The sequence below is a fragment of the Pinus tabuliformis genome, chromosome 1_1 (genome assembly GCF_031772625.1).
Source record: "Pinus tabuliformis cultivar Carrire ecotype Pingquan chromosome 1_1, CPIR1, whole genome shotgun sequence".
NCBI lineage: Eukaryota > Viridiplantae > Streptophyta > Pinopsida > Pinales > Pinaceae > Pinus > Pinus tabuliformis.
In genome coordinates this window covers 790,825,947-790,844,508 of record NC_142297.1, presented here as the reverse complement: position 1 = coordinate 790,844,508, position 18,562 = coordinate 790,825,947, and positions in this window count along the sequence as shown.

Genomic DNA, 18,562 nt, shown 5'->3' with positions numbered 1-18,562 from the left:
ACTGCAGGAATAAAAAACAGGGAACAACATGAAGCAATGTGCAGGAAACATCTAAGGAAAAAGGGAAAGCGTCAATGCTCGGAGAACAGAGAAGAGATGCCCTCATACACGGATGCCGCATGCAACAGAAACGCAGATTTCAGAGTGTTACTGAATAGATGCTGATATCAATAAGCGATTCGACACTCAAGGTCAAAAAAAACTCACAAAAGCAGCATGTTTACAAAATTCTGAAGCTCATGCCCGGTAAAGGAAAAAGCGCTAAAGGCGGAAAACGCACCAGAAAGGCCCGGATCAAAGAACGGAGGCAGTTTTTGATGCGCGATTAGCGCCTAGCGCTAATCGCTAAGAAAATTGTTCAGAAAGAAAAGTCCCTAACTTGCTTAGTCATCCACGAGTCCGGAAGCCGAGATATCAAAAGCAGAGGCAGTTTAAGAAGAATCTGGGTTGTTACCAACCATACACGCAGTAAATTCGCCCAACCAGAAGATGATTATCAAAAATATCTTCTAGTTTACTAAAAAGAGGTGCTAGCACTTGCCATTTCTATTTTTGTAGCTCAAACAAAAGCATAAGAAGACCAACCGACTCTTCCCAGGCAAATGTTGCATGCTCATAGCACTAAGGAGCAAATGCAGAAATAGTTAGAAATTAGATTCAATTTTTAGAAATAAGTTTGCTTAGATAAAGGGAGGTCATTTTAAACCATATCTGAAATTTATGTAATTAAGTTATTTAGTTAGCAGTATTTAAACCCTTCTCATGCATTTGGAGAAGGGTCCGGAAATTTGTCAAAAACTTGTCCTCAGAACATGCACTTCTGCACCCTCAGAGGAGGTTTTGATGAATGAATGGATCAAGGTTTATTAATGTTTGCATTTGATATCTACTACTGATGTTGCACTTCTGTACTCTTAGTAGATATTAGAACAAGGAGAGCTAAATCATTGTTACTTGAAGCTTATGAGTAGGACCAGTCATAAATGGTACTTTTATCTCTTGGTCATTTCTGCTTATATTCTTAAAGTGATATACAGTTTTTAGTTGTTTATATGTTATTGCATGAATGTGTGAGTTACCATTTGGCACTTTTGTACAGTGGAGTCATTTATTTATGTTTGATATATGAATAACTTATTATGCGATATGTTGTTCACAACTATTTTGCCTAACTTTTTATGTAAAGTGGTTCATCTTAATTTATTTCTATTCTTATGATAGCTGAATGATCTTTATTACTGGTTATTGTTTGAAATCTCTTTAGATCGCATAATAGAAGAAATACATCTCGGGTTAGCATAGATTAGATGTGTTGTTTTCATTATATTACAATATCATAGAATTAGACTAAAGTAGCTTAGATTAGAACTTGTAGATCAACATCATCCAACTCTGCACACACACACCCTTAGATTGGGAAACTAGTCCCATTATCCCCAGTCGGACCCGCTATACCAAACGGATAAGGAGCTGCCAACCAAGGTCCGGACCGGGTGGGTATCCCCCTTGTTGTCGACCCTATTTTCGGGGCTTCAATAGTTTGGTAATCCCTCTGTCTATATTTCCAGAGTAGTCACTTTCATTTCCTTTTCGACTCCTTACAAGAAAAGGTCCATCTGAGCACTTGTCACTTCAGGCTCATTAAAAATCAAAGGGGACAAGAGTCATCTTTATCTTTTTCTCGACTCTTAAAATTGAAAAAGCAAAGTTGTGTCAAAGTGTCATTAAAATTTATTAATTCGGAATAACATCTCTGCTCCTTCATTAGTCTTAGGCTGAGATAATGGAGTCCACCAATCAAGGAATCCTTGTTGAGGGTAATCCTAGTCCATTTTCTTCTTGGGGAAATATTAGTGCTCAGTATATGGCCACATTGTCCCTTCTAGGAATTGCAATTGGTCTATCGGTATGGCTATTCTCAACCTTTGTTGTTCAAAATACCGTAATTCCTGAATAATCGAATCAAAAACCATTTGATATTGAAGTTGACCCTTCACCTTGTACTTCGTTTGTTTCTCCCTCCCCTTCTTCCTCTTCTCTTGGTGAAAATAGTGATACTAGTAACCAAGTAGCTGAGAAGAAGAAGAAAGGGAAGGAGAAGAAGAAGAAGAAATCAGTTAAGCAAGGGGGCAACCATGAATCATTTGGTGAAAATCCGCACACTAAATCTCCTAGATTTCCTTGTGTAATTTGTAGAGGAAACCATTTTCATCGAGATTGTCCTTGCCTTTCGTGGATCTTGAGAGAATGGTCTTCGTGTTCGCACCGTTTGGTGTCATCAACCTCTGGCGATCATGTTGACAACACACCATAAATTAGTGAAAATGAAGTCCCTGGCTAGAAAGGAAAGGTCAAAATTCCATGTGGGTTATGTGAAGGGAACCATCACCTTCCTCGTTGTCCTTTTTTAGATGAGGCCAATAGAGTCTTGCATTACCATCCTACTTCACCATAGCGACTTCCATATGGATACAAAAAACTCTCCCCAAGTCCTTTACTAGTTGAAAATCCGACTAACATAACTCAACTGTCGGTCGAAACACCTATCGCTAAAAGTTAATCTTCTGGGTCCATACTGGACCAAAGTCAACAGGGAAAAATGGAATTCGACCAAGTTTTACCTTTAGGTGGTCCACCTTCAGATGATACCCTTCTCGAAAAGAGTGAGAATGATGTTGTTCAAATTCTTTTTATTACTTCAGAGTCCGATGAACTTGGGGGAAATCCGCCCGTTCCTTTGCAACAGGAGGAAAATCCCCCAGTTCCCACTACTCAAGGGGCAATTCAACAGTTTATTCAATATCCCCTCCAAGCAGTCTAGTTACTTCCTTTGATTGGAATCAACTAGCAAGATTCCACCTTCCTTCTAATGTACCATTCCGGATCATAGTACAAGTTTACAAAATGATCGTGTCTGGCACTATCATAGATGAAGGGGCTTCAGTGAGCATCCTTTCCTCAGCTGCTTGGAAAGCGCTTAGTTTGCCATTGCTTATGCCTATGACACAGAATTTCTCAGGTTTTGACAAAGGAACCAGTCGACCATTAGGGATCCTTCCTAAGTTCCCGATTACTTTGAGAAGGAAAACCGTTCACTTAAACGTGATGGTATTCTAAGGACCTTAATATTACAATCTACTCCTTGGATGCGACTATGTTTACAACATAGAAGCTATTGTCTCAACACTCTTTCGAGTGATGTGCTTCCCACATGAAGGCAAAATTGTCTAGCTTATTGACCAGCTTTCATTTCCAGCTCAAGCATAGCTCTGAGTCGATCATCATCCTTAAATGGTATTTTTCATCAACAGTGCCTCTTCAACCTTCATTCCATCCACCTAATTACTGCGAGTAGTCTGGTGAATGTAACGAAGCTTAGCGGGCATGCACCCTTGTCCATTTGGCAGATGAACCCAGTTGAAAAGATAGGTTTCCCTGTAGTTTATGTGATTGGAAGTGCCATCCCACACCATTCACTTTTGTCCACTCTGTGGACGAAGCCAAGGAAGTGTTTTGTCTAACTGCTTATGAAACAATCCTACCATATGAATTTCCCTGTAAGTTAAGTGATTGGTCTGACAAACCACTCACCTTTGTCTAATTGGAGAACAAAGCCAAGGAAGTGTTTTTGTCTAACTGCTGACAAAAACAATCTTGCTTAACCACAATGATTTCCATATGGTTACTGGAAACTCCCCTTTTCTCAATGCCTGGGGGCATGCAAACCTTTTTATGCAAGCTAAAGATGACCAATTTCATTTTTTTGCTTTTTTGCTTTTTAGTGTTTTTTAGATTTTTAACTTTTTAGTTTTTTAACTTATTAGGTTAGGTGATTGGTCTAATCCACCATTCACCTTTTTCTGCACTGCAGATGAAGCAAAGGAAGTTTATTGACCATTCCATGGACGAAACCATCCTACCTAACCTCAGTAGTTCCTTAGGTTTCTAGTTTTTTTAGCTTTTTAGTTTGGTTGTTTCTAACATACATAAAAAGAAATCTAAGCATATGTTATCGTAGAGTTCAAGCTCATTAAAAAATGAACCTACCTATGAGCAATGTTTCCGCAAGGTTCAAGCTTGTTAAAAACAAACCCGCCGATGAGAAATGTTATCACATGGTTCAAGTTCATTAAAAAATAAACTTACCTCTGAGCATGTTGTCGCATGGTTTAAGCTCATTAAAAAATAAACCTACCACTAAGCATAGTTTCTCCTGGTTCAAGCTCCTTAAAAGATGAATCCAGCTTCGGTAAATAACCTTTGTGATTGTCATGCTATTAGCCTTTTGAGCCTTGGTTGTGTTCCTGCCATCACCTCCATTCTTTTGGCCGATCATACACTTCCACTTGATTGTTTACCTTTTTGAGGAATAGTTGCAATGAGTGGTCTTGTTAGCCACCCTCTTCACATCACCATGTTTTGAGAAGCTCCAAGATTACCCAGAACCAGTAGCTACCCTAAATGCCACTTGTTCCTCAAAAACGAGTCTCCTTTAAACTCTTTTCAAACTCACTAATATGAAAAGATTGTCGAGATATTGGACTTTCTAGCTTGCTAAAGTGATTGGAAGTGCCATCCCTCCTGTATGTTTTAAAATTTTCAGACCTTAGGTATTATCCCATGGAAACGTTCGAGCACTTGTCTTTTCGGCTCACTAAAGTTATCGAAACTCATCCCTTTTGTATTATTTTATCCTTTTCGGACTTAACGGATTATGCTATGAAAAGGAATTGTTGGAGTTTCCTTCTTGTCCCTTTCTGAAACTCTCTAAACATGAAAAGGACCAAGTTATCCTTGTCGTTAAAGTCATTAAAACAATAGCAACAAACTTGTCCACCTAGACAAGAATGAGTTTCACTATCACTAGGCTCACAAAAACATAGCGAGAGGTTTGCCCAAAGGGAAAATTATAGAACAAGCATATGTTATCCTCCTCAAGCTTGACAAAAATAAAGAGGTACTAGTCAACAATGACTGGGGAAAAAGGGAAGAAAACTTGAATAATTTTATTGGTAGCAGGTCACTCTTGAACATGACACTTTCACTCCATCACCACGATTGTGTCGAGTTGGGTTATTCCATTCACCGGACATATCACCATTAGTCCTCCATACCCTCCATTTTTGGGGGGTTAATGCTGCCAATCCATCTCAGTGTCGCCAATATGTTCAAGAGAAGTCATTCAAAGAATTCACCATCCAGTTAATGCCTCATCCACTGCAATACATTCACCCTCCATTTTTCATGATCGCTAGTCCTGAACCTTGTATCACCAGATTGATTTCACCTCCAGAAAATCATTTGCTTCATTTGATGTCGTAGATGTGGGATACATTAAGGCCCTCCTACAACGGGTCACTTCTTGTCAACATCAGCTCATTATCCAAGAAGTTGACTTAGAAACAACCCTTTCAGTACTTTGAAGCTTGCATGCCTCAATGGCAAGTTTCTCACTTCCGGCAACAGGTTTACATCAATGGCCTTCGACCGAAAGATTTTGTGTGGTGTTCGACATCGAATCATATATTCATACCACGTGAATTGTACTGTAGTACCTTGAGGGTCATTATCATTATCGGTGATTCCTTTCATGCTTGTTAATAGCTTACATTATTGGTTGGTAATCAGGCGATGTCTTTCCATGTTCGACTTCAAGACATCTTTTCACATGGATCAACTTGTACATTGGGTGAAGAATGAACGAGTTTGAAGACCCTAGATCGAGTTTCATCCATCCGAGCTACGATATATTTAGGAATATAAAGACATCAAATGTACATAGAGCTGAACAGATGATCATCCAAGCTAGGGATGATGACTCTACACATAAAGAATCACCAGTCTGCAACTGCACACAATTATCTGTCCTATGTACATGAAAATGAATTTATAAAGCTGAGCATGGGAATGCCCGCCTCAGCTAGATCATGAAAATAATATGATGATGATGTATTGTATTGTATCTTATACAAGTCACCTTCCAGTTTGAATACCTCAGATCCTCATGATAAAGCATTTCACCCGACATCAAAAGATTTATGACTTCATGCTTTAGGGGGCAACTATTATAGACATATTTGGGCACTACAACCCCAATCTTATATGTCGATAAACTAAGGGATCTTTAACCCCTAAAATTGGTATTTCATACCCTAAAGGATCATAGTCAACTGATTACATCATTCCCCAAAAGTTCCACCTGAAAAACCATTCAGAATTGGCCAGAATTGGACCATATTGACTGCTCCACTATCAGGGTACAATGCATACTGACTTTTACACTAGCTAGGTGTGATGCATACCGAGGAGGCCTTCTGTGGGGTGCGATGAGCGAGAATGGACAAATGTCCGAGATAGTTTTCTAAGTGGATGCTCATGGAATCTTCTAGAAACTTCTCCCATGACACTTGCCTCTCTAAATTTTCCCAGGGATGAGTAAGAGATCCAAGAAATCTCCATGTGGAACCAAGAACAACAAGTGGAATGACACTAATCAGAAACCCAGAGATGACTCACACCCTTGCAGACATATATAAATGGATCCCTCATTTGAGAGATCTAGAGGCTGGAATTTTGTAATTTGTAAGGAAGTGTTGATAGTTTGTCTTTGAGAAAGGGCATTGTATTGTTGGGTGATCTTGCTTTTCATGAGGTGAAGAGGGCTTTGATGCTGGGAAGATGATGCTAGATCAGACAGCTGGGTTGTAATTCTCCCTTTTGTTTTACTAAAGTTCTTTGAGTTTTCCTCCATACAATCGTGTACTTGTGAATCTTGTAATTTGTGAATGCCATTGTATGTTCAATGTATTTCTAATTCTAGATTGTTTATGATAAAATAGATCGAGATGCTTTGATGGTGTTTTGTTACTTTGTTTCTATAGGTATTCTCTAAGTAGGACAAGTAGGAGAGGAGTGGCAAGCTCTATCAAGGGGGAGAGAAATCAAGCAAGGAGTCAAGCGAAAGATCCAGGATGGTCCCTTTGCTTCTCTCTTATCTATCATACATACAGGAAATCATAAATTGCTTTGATTGTTTGTTTCTAGGATAGCTGCAAATCCTAGTGGGACTAGCAGATCAAAGAGACACTAGTTTTCCCGGAAACAAAAACATTAAGGGATACCATTCACTTATGCGAGCTTAAAAATTGGTCTCCGAAGCATGATAGTTACTGCCACAATAAGAATATAACCAATAACTTTTTCCCTATTTAATGGGCTACTCTTTGTCTGACAACGTAAATCTAATATCCATAAAATTGTCAATCATCCGAATAGAGACTTTCCTTTACAAGAAATTACTTTAAAAAGATATCCCAAACCAATATTCCAATGTAACAAAAATAACATTCACCCTTCAAAATGAAAAATAATAAAATTCAACAAGTTTGCTTCGAAAACAAGGTCAATTTCTTAGCAGTAGTCCTTGCTGACATGATGTTCCACAATGTTAGTTTTCAATTTCAATACATCCAACCACAACCCTAGGGTATAAATTAGTCAACATATGTGTAAGGAAAATATGTAAGGCTCTAGGGTATTAATTGGTCAACATATGTGTAAGGGATATGTGTAAGGAAAAATTGTAAGGCACTCTACCTCATTTGCTTCCAAAATACCAACTGTCTCAACAAGGTTCTTTGTCGGTATATGCAACAAAGGTGCCCATCAACATAGTGGACAATATAATTTTTAAGGCTCATTAGATGGTGGTTATATGGTGGTGTTGATGATGTTGGACCCGCTAACATTTCAGCGGATCTCCCCAGTAAGAAGTCCCAATTATACCTCAGACAGTTTGGCGTAGGAGTCCCAGGAGTGGGTCGTACGGTATTGCCTTGACCGTAGTTATGCATAGAGGCAAGTAAGATGTCCCTGTCAGTAGCAAGGGTGTGACATATGCAACAAGTCAAGGAAGGTGCATGAGTGGTTCTAACACATGGAGGGTGAGGTGATTGTGCCCCTTGGAAACCTATGAAAGCACAGAGTTAAGAAGGGAACACATGAGCAAAGATGCATCACAAACTGGAAGGCAAGTAAGCTAGAAATCCAAAGTGATGATTGAACCAACAACTCATTTCAGTAAGATTCATACATATATATACTGAAAATAGTTACACATGCATTCATAAGCAAAAAAATACATATATCATTTCAAATAAACAAGATACCTGAAATACAATACATCATATGCATGAAACATGCTAGCTCTGTTATATTAAGAAGTGAAAGTTCCAGTCATACAATACAACCATGAGGAACCGCTAGTTCTGACAGCAGAACATTACATTCACTGCTGCCTGCTCCTCCAAAGAGATATACTAGCTCTGCACAATAGAGAAGCCAAAGCTCCTTACAATACTCTCCAAGATTTCTCTAAGATACTCCTATCAGAAGCTTGGCTGACCACAAGCCTCTACATTGAGTTATCAGGGACTATATATAGCAAAGGGTGGGGTTGCCCTTGAAATTCCCCTTTCTGACTATTCATCTACCCTCATGACTCTTCATCTACTCTATTACTGTTATATAATATGTGTTTTTTTTCTAAAGTTACAACTATATAATAAGTATATTATAATATTAGAGTATTTTATTTTTCAAATTCAATTTGCTATTTTTAGTTACAATAAATAGAATTCTGAGAGTAAAAGATATATTAATTGTACTTAATCTCAAATTCTATGATTATGGAAAGTAAATTATTGAAAAAATATTGTTTTTGTATGTTGATTTTGGAATAAGGTTTCCAAAATTTAACCTCCATATAATATTATAGAATATTCTTAGTTGTAGTCGGAGATCAAATAGTGAGTTTTGTTTCAAAATTAGTTATGTCTGCTCTTTTAATTAAATTCATTAATTAAAAAAAATGTGATAGAACATGAGTTATGGTTTTTTAGGCATGTGGTACTAGAAAGCCATGGGTATTGACCTATGGTATTGTAATCCATGGCAAAGTGAAAGTGAATCTCGAAGGTTAAGAATCTTTCTACGAGATTTGTTTCAAAAATAGTTGTGTGCTCTTTTAATTAAATTGATTAATTAAAAAAACAGTGATATGAAGATGAGTTATGGTGTTTTGGGCATATGGTACTAGAGAGCCATGGGTATTGGCCTATGGTATTGTAATCTATGGAAAAGTGGAAGTGGATCTCAATGGCTAACAAACTTGCTACATGCTTTTTAAAATTTATATACTTTAACTCATATATTTATTCTTAATATTTAAATAGCCCTACCCCACCATGCATAAGCTCTAAAAAACCCTTACAAACTTAATATATATATTGTAGATGTAAGATAAGTACTTGGAGGGATAGTTTTATGCAACCACTTTCACACATGTAGATAGACAAACCCAAAAAAATTTAATGTGTAATGAAAATGCAAGGTATGTGCATGAAAGTGTGTAATGCAAAGGCAAGATATGTACATGTATATATACCCTTAGATTTCCATTTCATAGGCCCACTTCAACAATCCCAAGCTCTATTTCCCTTTAGCACCTTCAAATATAAAGAAATGTTTATATTCTACCAAATGAATCAGGTAATGTATATGCACATCAACCAACTTTTATTATCATTATTATTTTAATTAGGTTAAATTTATTTTATTTACCATAGTTACTAAATTTAAATCCAATGCCAAATTTGGATTCAGCGTCAGATTAGGATTGGATTGAATATTGAATAAATTCAATTTTGTATAAAAATATCAATTATATAAAATTCAATACATAAAAGATTCAAAAGTATGTATGTCATAAATATTTAAAATATATTATTTTTTCAAAAAAAATAAAAAATAAATAAACAATCATTATATTTAAAACTTAAAGATTCATAATATTAACCTTTTTCCCTATATGTTGTCAACTACATCCATTTGAAATGATTTAGAAATAATCACAAACAAAATAGAATTTACCAATTATTCTTATATTAAATTTTATTATTATTAGCAATGACAAACTTACAATTCTTTACCATATTTAAATATGAAATTTCTCATATTTTTTTTATTTTTTTTAAACTAGCACAACCACATTAAATATGGTTGATATATGTCAACAAATCTCTTTTTCAAACACCTAGTGCATGTATAAAATGTGGAAAATGACTTCAATCAACCACAATAAATATGACTAGCCTATATAATAAATTTTCCCACAATTAAAAAAAAATCCCATTCTATAAAATAAAACTATATCTACCATACACCTCACAATAGTCTGCATGTTTGCAAAAAAAAACATTAGCTATACCACTTCACTGGTAAGAAATCTCCACATAGTACAACTCAGATGCAAAACATTAAGAGATACCATTCACTTATGCGAGCCTAAAAATTGGTCTCTGAAGCATGATAGTAACTACCACAATAAGAATATAACCAATAATGTTTTCCCTATTTAATGAGCTACTCCAAGTCCGACAATGTAAATCTAATATCCATAAAATTGTCAATCATCTGAATAGAGAAATTACTTTACAAGAAATTCCTTTAAAAAGATATCCCAGCCCAATATTCCAACATAACAAAAATAATTTTCACCCTTCAAAATGAAAAATAATAAAATTCAACAAGGTTGCTTGGAAAACAAGGTCAACTTCTTAGTAGTAGTCCTTGCCGACATGATGTTCTGCAACGTCAGTTTGCAATTTCAGTACCTCCAACCACAACCCTAGGGTATAAATTAGTTAACATATGTGTAAGGAAAATATGCAAGGCTATAGGGTATAAATTAGTCAACATATGTGTAAGGGATATGTGTAAGGAAAAACTGTAAGTAACTCTACCTCATTTGTTTCCAAAATCCCAGCTATCTCAATAGGGTTCTTTGCCGATATATGCAAGAAAGGTGCCCATCAACATAGTGGAAAATATACTTCGGAAGGCTCATTAGATGGTGGTTGTATGGTGGTGTTGACGGTGTTGGACCTGCTAACATGTCAGGGGATCTCCCCAGTAAGAAGTCCCAACTATACCTCAGACAGTTTGGTGTAGGAGTCCCAGGAGTGGGTTGTACAGTATTTCCTTGACCGTAGTTGTGCACAGAGGCAAGTAAGATGTCCCTGTTGGTAGCAAGGGTTTGACATATGTAGCAAGTCAAGGAAGGTGCATGAGTGGTTCTAACACATGGAGGGTGAGGTAAGTTTGCCCCTTGGAAACTTGTGAAAGCACGGAGTTAAGAAGAGAACACACAAGCAAAGAAGAATCACAAACTAGAAGGCAAGTAAGCTAGCAATCCAAAGTGATGGTTGAACCAACAACTCATTTCAGTAAGGTTCATAAATACATATATAGAAAATAGCTACATGTGCATTCATAAGCAAACAAATACATATATCATTTGGAGTAAAGAAGATAGCTAAAATACAATACGACATATGCATGAAACATGTTAGATCTGTTATATTAAGAAGCGAAAGTTCCAGTAAAACAATACAACAATGACGAACCACTAGTTACGACAGTGGAACGTTACAGTCACTGCTGCCTACTCCTCCAAAGAGATATACTAGCTCTGCATAGTAGAGAAGCCAAAGCTCATTACAATACTCTCCAAGATTTCTCTAAGATACTCCTATCAGAAGCTTGGCTGACCACAAGCCTCTACATTGAGTTATGAGGGACTATATATAGCAAAGGGTGGGGTGGCCCTTGACATTCCCCTTTTTGACTGTTCATCTACCCTCATGACTCTTCATCTACTCTATGACTGTTACATCCAACTATCAACAATTGAGCTTCCACTTGACGAGACGTTACATAAAATCTGCACATGTACCCATGTGACACAAAATAGGCTTGAGAAATCCATGCAAGACATCATTATGACTCAGAAAATTGTGGGAAGACCAGCTCTTTACATCCTCACAGTTGTCGACAATAGCGAACTGATGCCAATCTCAGTAGTCTACAATGGTGTTTGTGTCCTATATTGTGACATCTTTCTGGAAACGAACTCTTGCCTCTGTAGCCTCTAGGTAAACTGCTCTAACTCCTTTGTCAAACTCGTCTGATAACATGCACATCATTGTCTTGAGTGTGGCCAGACCAGCAACATATTGATGCATGGTGTCTGCACTGATCACAAAGTCTGCGGTGGTGGCTATGCACATCAACTTGTCAAAGGACGAGTCAAGCTCTAGTCAGACTTGTGCCTTTGTATTTCCCTCAGTGAGTGTCCTAATAGATGGGTTCACGTGTGTGCACACAACAACATCCATACTCCTGAATAGTCGTGCATGGCAAGCCTGCAAACTAGGATAAGCTGTGTGAGCTCTTCATAGTTCCGAATATGACTCTGGATGCATGCCTTCAACTCAACCGCTCTGGACTTCATCATCTTAGGCAAGTGTAATGGGGCTCCATTGTTTCTCATTGTCCATGTTTGCATGTAATCAACAACAATATGCATGTTTGACAAGATAAGTTCTCTCCTAGCACATCGTTGCTACCAACCGTTGAGATGGACAACTACCTTATGCACGGTACCAAACTTGGAATACAACGCGAGTATCTCAAGGGACAATACCTCATCCAGTATTGACTTCTTCAACTCTACTCAGGCGGATGTTGTAACTAGTTCTCCTCCTTGCTTAGCCATATATAACTCCTTAGCCATTCGCTTGTTCTCAACTATAAAGAAGCAAACACTCGATCTAGTGGTTTCGACATATGCTCTAGTAGCATCGGCCAATGTTGTTGGATGCTTTTGCGTGTCAGACACAATCACTCGTTCCTCAAACTACGCAGGAGACGTGTGATCATCTGGAGTACACACTTTGTGTGATTGCACAAATATATGTTGTGACTCGTCGAATGATATGTTGTGCAACTTTTTCTCCAGATTGTCTCCAAGGATCTTAGTGTCTCCTTGGTCGCTTGGGACTTCCTCCACTTCCAGATTTAGTGAAGCTAATAGGTCAAAATCTTGGGGGTAAGGAATGAGGTTGATGTATTGCTCTAACTCCTGCTTCTCCATATCGTATCCATCTGCTCAATTGCTTGTTCAATCTCTTATCTGTATCCATCTGCTCAGGTGCTTGTTCAATCTCTTGAGCGAAGTCCTGTTCCTGTGACTACTCACCTTGTCTACTTAATGCAGGTTGTTCAGATGAGTCTACTACCTGTACGGGAAAAGTTTCATCTATCTGTACATGTTTCACCCCCTGTTGTACCTATTCTTGTTGGGCTTCCTTCTCCTATCTATGCAACTCCTGTTCCTTCCAGAGTTGCTCCTTCAACTCATTCAACTCCTTCATTGTTTCCTCCATCCTCTTTTTTTCTCTCTACCTTTGTGCCTTCCTCCTGTCGTGTTGTTGCCTCTTCGCCTCTATTGCCAAAGCTTTTTCCTACACAAGTGTGTCTGCTCTGAACTTGCAGCTTTGTTTTGCATCTACTCTATTGAAAATCTTCCTCTTTCCTTTATCATGCGCTAGTACGTTTACCTATGTTGCTTCTAGTGCTCTCTTGGATGCTGCTTCACGCTTCTTCACTAACCATTCCATGGCAATTCCAACTAGTTCATTGGGCCTAGAGAAGCTGTAACAATATCTCCATGGGTCTTCCTCTGCCCAATGACATGCCCCGTGGATCCACTGAAACTGAACTCTCTTGCAGTGTTCCTTCACTATACATTGTGGGTCATACGAATTGAAGCTTCGAATGTTGAAAGGATATATCTTGATCTCCTCTGCTTTGACATCTGCATGTTTGAGGTTTTGTATCTTGTACAACCCTATCTGCAACAGAAGAGTGGGCCAAGGTTCCTTCTTCTTTCGGTGTAGCCTAGCTGACAGTCCTATCGAGATGTGGTATGATACTTCTTGCCTGACGGGATTGTCCATGGAAAAATTTAGCAAAACATGCGAAGGGTTATCCGCATTGTACATCCATATGAAGGTGTAAGACGGTGAGGCATACCAATCCACTATGTCAATCAGTGCCTGTATTGCTGCCTTCAACATGCAAGGTGGATACTACTAAAATATCATCTTGTACACTGGGGTGACAAAATGATCTGACAAGTGTGTGATAAATCCTCTGAAGCTACATTCAGAAAACAGTTTACAATAAGTTTTGACAGAGGTTTATGCTGATGTCCATGCCCACTTCATCCCTGGGAACTCCTAACAGGGATAGATTGCATCTAAGATGTAGACAGATAAGTATATTTCTGCTTGCTGACCTTTGGGTGCTTCCGAGCTCCTGTGACCTATTCCTTCAGCCTATGATCCAATATGTCGGACCAGTTGCATGCGTTGCCTTCACTGACTAGTTGGTCCAATGGGATCACCCAACTCTATGGAAAGGTCTCCGTGTTCTCTTGGTGATACAAGAAACATGCAAAAAATGACCGTGTATGGATATGCCTTCCGCAGTATCTTCATCTTGTAAATTTGGTTGGGTGTCATCATGAATTTGGCTGGCTCCTTCATCCAGTTCTTCAAGATATCCCTGGAGTTAGCATTGTTGTTGGGTAGGTTGAACGGTGTCTCCATGGTGATCATTGGCTTCGACAAATGGTACATCTACTAATAATCTTGTGCCCTAAAGGTAGCAATCTCTGTCCCACTAACTCTCCTCAATGTCATTGTCTCGGGATCAGTGTGCGAGATGACCCAATGTATCATGTTCATCCATGGGAATGCAAGGTACCTGCATGAAATCCGGTACAAGCCGGACTTGTGAATGTTCACATAGACTTAGTGGTCTTCGAGATCTTCCCCAAATGTGCTTGAGAATGCATCATTAGCCTCTTGCCATTTCACCTTGATGTCTCTGCCTACAATCAACTTGGTGTCTTCATATATCGGTAAACTTATAGACCCTAGCCCAACTACTACTCCAGTTGCACTGCCATCAGTGTCATTTGACCCTACTCTCTTGGAGCCCATTAATCCTAAACTACTGAGAGATGGACGAACACCTGTTATATCTAGAGACATGGAGAAATACATGACAAGAAACCTGCCAGCTAAAGACAAATCAAACTTAATGGATTCATGACATGCTACATACCTAGGGATTGACTGGCAAGGATTGCACAATTTTCACTAGGAGGTTGGGAGACTAGCTTTCGAAACTACGCGAAAGGAAATCTGGACTATGTGGATGCTGGCTAGCTACTAGAATTATGCAATGTGCAAGCCAGACTGGCTTGTTGAGTGTTGGGATTGCGCAATGTGCAATTTCAGTTGGCAAGAGCTGCAGGCCCAGGGACTGCATTGTGAAATTTTCGGGGCTAGCAGTCACTGCCTCTCATAATTGCACAAGGCAAGACTGGAGAATAGTCACTAGCCAGAAATGTGCATTTTCTGGGAGGAAGGTAGAGCCTTCCCTCTCAGAATTGCACAATGTTGTCTTGGTGAGCAAGAGTCCAGGCCAAGCTTTCCCAGACTCGCCAACGGGAAACTGAAAGCAAATGAAGATGTGAATGCATGGTGATACTAAGTGCAAGAAGAGGTGAATCATCATGCATGTGAACAATGAATGCAAGATTTAGAAAACAGAACAACATGCATGTGTGTGAGACAAGTCACTGAATCAACGATCGTTCATGCAAAACAGTGTCATGCATGCGAGAGTAGTGAGATGCTAACAAAAAATGAAATGGTGCTAGTACAAGATAATATGCATGTAAATGATAGCAAGAATTCATATAAATCTAGCAGATAGCACTCACACAAGCCAAAACACAAAAAGCAACATAAATGCTGCGGAAGACAAGTAAAGTAGACTTACTTGGAAATAGCTTAGCTGGATGTGTCGAAGACTCATGGATGTATTGTGGGATGTCAGAGCTCAAAGATCAATGTGAAGAATGAGCTCTAAAGCATTGAATAAATAATTTTGAGGCTCATGACGCACATGCCACAAATCTAGGAAAAAGCGACACATGGAGGAAGGTTTCTAAAACAATATTTGCATGTAACCTCAAGCTGCTAAAAATAGCTCCCTAAAATCTAGCGATGCTTTTACATGTTTATTTTTTCTATTTTAGGAAAAATCAGCCCATGCATGCAACTTAAGTTTTCTCGGTCCCGGGTGGAACTGGTAAGCCTGAGGGCATATGCAACAACCTACTTGACTGAGGGGAAATTTTGTGTAGTTTCTGGGAGGAAGATGGGTTGGCTGTCTAGAGGGATTGTGCAATTTTTGGGAGGAGCAACTGACTGCTAGCGAGAATTGCGCAATTTCTAGGCTGAGCAGTCTTGCTGGGCCAGATTGCACAATTTTCACTGGGAAGGTTGACTGATAGGATTGTGCGGTTTCTAAGCCCAGCAAGATGCCAATCAGGTTTGTGAAATTTACGGAGGGAAGGCTGGGTCCCCTCCAAAATTGTGCAATTTCTTGATAGAGCCACTCAACCAGCAGTTGGACCAAGTCCGAAGTGGCAACCTGTGATGGGAATGAAGGAAGCTATCATGCATAGGCTAGCAAGTTTCTAGAAAACCATTGAAGCTCATGTACTTGACAGTTGAGGATGATTGGTAGGGAGGCTTGAAAACAAAGCTAAGGAAAAATTTTGGAGGGTGGTTGTAGCCACTACAACACTTGGTGACACACTAGTAGGACTGCAGCTCTCTGAATGGACCTTGTTCGTGAAAATCAAGTCTAACACCTCCAAAAGTATTGTTCAGTTCTCTGTTCGTCTTGGTTTCCACTCTTGCTTGGTTGGAATATGTAGCATCTACCAAGCTCTTGGTCTGTTGACACACATTCTAAGCCAAGTCAACATAGTTGTTTCGATTGTGGATGAGGGGTATATTGGTGCACAACTAATATAATCATTATAGTTTTAGTTTCATCTCTGGTGTTGCTTCACTACCAGTAGGCTTGGACAGTATCTCGACAGAGTCATGCAGGAATACAAGCATTGCTCCACTGCTAGCGAACCTAGTCAGTATCCCGAAGGAGTTACTTGCACCACCTCTCTATGCAGGAAGCCTTTCTCTTGTTACGCCTTATTCATTTTTCATTTTTCAAAATTTTTCACTTTTCATTTTTTTATTTTTTACTTTCATAATTATGCATATCACTTATTCATTTTAGAGGCGGAAGAGAGATCTCGACTTATTGAGAGAAGAAGAGGTTGTTCCTTTAGAGAAGTATTTTGTATATGCCTCTGACGTGCTTGTTAAGGTTTTCCCCTCACCTTACTCTACTTGAATGATATGACAAGGATTAACCTAAAAACAACCAACTAGAGTAGATGACACTAGTTAGTGTGCAAGCATTGTGTTTTCACCAAGGTTCACTTCAAACAGTACGTATTTTCCATCGACGTGCCATGGACTAAGGATAACAAATTCTTCATACAGAGGTAAGATGACACATAACCAAGTATCGATAACTACACAAGTCCTATTATACTTTACCCATCTTGTCTCAAGAGTCACACACAGTTTCATCTGAAACTAACCTATGAGTGTAAAACAAGAAAACAAACAGAAAGAAAAGAAAAAGAAGAAGTAAATGTGAAAGCAAAGAAAGTAAGAAAACAGGCATGCAAGCAAGAAAACATGCAAGGTAAGAAGCAAACATACATGCAAGCAAGCAAACAAAAATCAAACACTACTCCTACTCCTAAGCTAACGGTGTGTGGGCCTGATCATGTGAAGTGATGCTTCCAATGTAGTCACCGACGCATTGGTCGACCCATGTTGGTGAAGAGATGGTTCATGAACAACACAGTTGTGTGAACCAACAAACATGAAAGATATAACAATGAAGACAAACACACTCCAAGTCTAAATATGTCCATAGGACATACGTTTATGCAAGTGCATGGCATGCAACATATGGACTTATCACGGTTTGTGAGGCACTGCATGTAGCTGTTAAGCATACGCATACTCTTGATTTTGACATGCAATAAAATGAAAGAAACAAAGACAACTTGTGTCGTGCACGTGTGCTTTCTATGTAAGATTCCTCCAATGCATATGCGATGGAATTTTGTAGTTCGGGAGGAGGAAGCATGATCTATGTGTCAGATTGATCTTCAATGCATACAGATGAGTGATGAGGATTCTTGGGTGTTTCAAAAATTTCCTAATCAGAAGTGAAACCAACCTCACGATACCGACGACCTGACATAACCATCTGGTCAGGTTGAAGTGCCTTGACCAGATCGATCATCATAAACAGGTGGCTTCGAAAAATCAACTGTGATAGAATCATCATCGTGATCAAATACGGTATTAAATAGATCATGACAGCTACGATAAAAAAAATCAATTATTTCATCGGCAACCTCATGATCTGATAATCAAACATAGGGGTAGATGAGAAGTGGAAAAAATCACCCTTCGTGTTTCCAAAAAAAGAAGATAAAAAGTTAAGCGGATTTTCAATGAATAATTTATCCTCTTCGTTGTCTTATGATGGACTGAAATCCGGTGTGTTCTACGAATGATCAACAATGGGTGCATCCATGGATGGAGATACACATGCAAAATCATGGATGGCAGGGTCACCAAATATGTCTAGAAAAGACGGAGGAGGCTCAGATAGAAGGAAGTCATCCTTCGCCAAGGGTTGATGC